Source organism: Pseudochaenichthys georgianus, chromosome 13 (genome assembly GCF_902827115.2).
Source record: "Pseudochaenichthys georgianus chromosome 13, fPseGeo1.2, whole genome shotgun sequence".
NCBI lineage: Eukaryota > Metazoa > Chordata > Actinopteri > Perciformes > Channichthyidae > Pseudochaenichthys > Pseudochaenichthys georgianus.
The window spans coordinates 38,618,809-38,621,327 of record NC_047515.1 but is presented as its reverse complement, the minus strand read 5'-3'; the positions used below and the strand labels follow the sequence as shown (position 1 = coordinate 38,621,327).

The window sequence follows — 2,519 nt, the reverse complement described above, 5'->3', positions numbered from 1 at the left end:
ATGATGTGTTTTGGTGGACGTCCCCATATGGTACAACCCAACGAGTGTAGAGTGTGTGTGTTACATCATCCTCATCTTGTTGGGTAGTAGATATCGTCTTTAGGTTGTGTAGTCATGATGTGTTTTGGTGGACGTCCCCATTTGGTGCAACCCAACGAGTGTAGAGTGTGTGTGTTTCATCGTCCTCATATTGTTGAGTAGCAGATATTGTACAGTTAAAGCTATTTCTATAGAGTCTTGAGTTACAAGCCCAGATCCTCATGTGAATTGTTTTTACTAAAATCTGTGTCCCCTACGTGAAAAGTCAATGGATTTCTGACACGTTATTGTTGTATTTTAAATTGCAGAAACAGAGTGACATGATCACGGCTCAGCCTTTAGCTGACTCTGAAGCGAGCCAGAGATCCACCTCATCCCTCCAACAGGTAATTAAACATGTACTGTAGACTATTTCTATACAAGGTACATTCATGTGTCAATCAAGTCCAATGCCTACATAAAATGCCTGTTTACCTCATTACAATTAATATATCGTTTAATAATTGCAGAATCTCAATATAACTGTTACTTGTTTCTAAATAGCATAGTAGAAAGATATACCCTACCAATTGATGGCAGAATCTACCTCTTATAACATGAAAATGATCTTTATTGCCCCTAAATTCTGTGTTGTTTCTCCTTTTGCAAATGTATTTTCCAATGTAACCTAATGTGTATCAGTTTACATGATTTAATTAATAGGGATGTAGATCAATACTTATTACTATGGGGTTTCAGTTTTTTTTAACAACAACAGCACACCTCAGAAGTCAGGAACACTGACTTTATGTAACTTCAGTCGTCATGTCCTCATTGTGTTGTAGGTTGTGTAGTCTTGATGTGTTTCAGAGAACGTCCCCATATGGCACAACCCAACGAGTGTAGAGTGTGTGTGTTACATCGTCCTCATATTTTTGGGTAGCAGATATCGTCTTTAGGTTGTGTAGTCATGATGTTTTTCAGAGAATGTCCCCATATGGTACAACCCAACGAGTGTAGAGTGTGTGTGTTAGATCGTCCTCATATTTTTGGGTAGCAGATATTGTACAGTTCAAACTATTTCTATATTGGAACCCAAATAACACAATATTTGATGTAAATATACTTATGGTGAAAACAATTATTAAGTCTTGCTTTCGAAGGAATGGCAGTATGTGCTTTTATCATGCATTATATTCTAATTTATCCTTTCAGATTCACAGAAGAACACAACACTTCACTTCAACAAAGCTTCCTCAAAGTGCTCCAATGGAATGCAAGGTAAATAAGCATTTTGTATTTACATTACTCTATTAGAAAAATGAATTGATCTTAACTGGATTTCTCAAAGACATTTCTAGTTTGTTGTACAACTACTGTGTTTTACAGTACAAGCAAATGTATGCCAACATTTTTAACATTCATACACTGATCACAGAGGCCATCATTCACACACATTTGATGATGCTATCATTTAACTACAAACTATATTTTTTTCTATCATATCCCCCATTTTTCACTTTAACAGAGCAATTTCTCAAATACATTGTGTCTTGTTTCCATTTATGACAGCTGGGAAGATGAAAGCAAGTGGACAGGTGACGAAGTGAAGGCTATTGAGCGGCATTTGTATCCTTTCATAACAAGATGCAGAGTACCAGGTAAAAAGGACTGACTCCTGTCTCAAGGCAGAGCCAGTAGCTCTGAAAGACAGGGACTGGGTTGCCATCACATATTACATTCACAACAGAATCATGGCATTCAAAAGGAAGATGAATACATAGGACTAGAACATGCCAACTTCTTCTGAGGTACAATTTTAGTTTAAAAATAATATTTGTTTCTTCATTCCCTGCAGTTGTATTGGTAGGGATTTAATAATCAGCCTAACCTCAGACCTCTTGTGTTAATGTGTGTACTAGGCTTGGTTTTGATATTATCTTGTTTTCCTTGAATTATTTAATTAGTTTTGTTCTTGTACAAGCATGTCACATAAGCTTGACTGTAGCTGCCAAATGTTAATATGTTGAGATGCATCCATGAGGAATTTAAAGTGTTTTCCAACCCCCCTCTCGTGGTCACTTTCAGCCAACAGAAAATGTGTTTTTGACGATTATTTACAGTTATGCCATCATGTCTTTCATAAATAAGGTTTGACTATGTTCTGTCTCAACAAATAATATAACTAGTACTAAGATGGTTTATTCCATCATTATTTCCCAAGTTGTCACCATTGATTTGTTCTTGCCCACAAGTTGTTTGATGTGGTCTTCCAACTATTAAGAAAGAATTCGGAGTGGGGGCTACTTGTAACATGCTTCATTTATGGTAACTTTGGTAAACTATATTAAACGTTGTACCTTATTTAGACTGGTTAACTAAACATAGTGTAGACTTGTCATGTTTCGTAGAAGCTGGAAGTTTTAATAAAAAGTTAATTACGTGCTTTTTACAAGAAAAACACTAAAGAGAAAGTTGCTCATTCCTTTCAAACATGCCAT

General features: G+C 36.0%; 1 long non-coding RNA gene across 1 annotated transcript; it reads left to right on the top strand.

The window, feature by feature from the left end:
• The first annotated feature begins 364 nt into the window (after positions 1 to 364).
• LOC117457201 (uncharacterized) lies at positions 365 to 1,679 on the top strand. The gene is made up of 3 exons (XR_004553315.2): positions 365 to 425; positions 1,234 to 1,299; positions 1,591 to 1,679. It is a non-coding gene; the product is annotated as an uncharacterized lncRNA (long non-coding RNA).
• Positions 1,680 to 2,519: the final 840 nt, after the last annotated feature.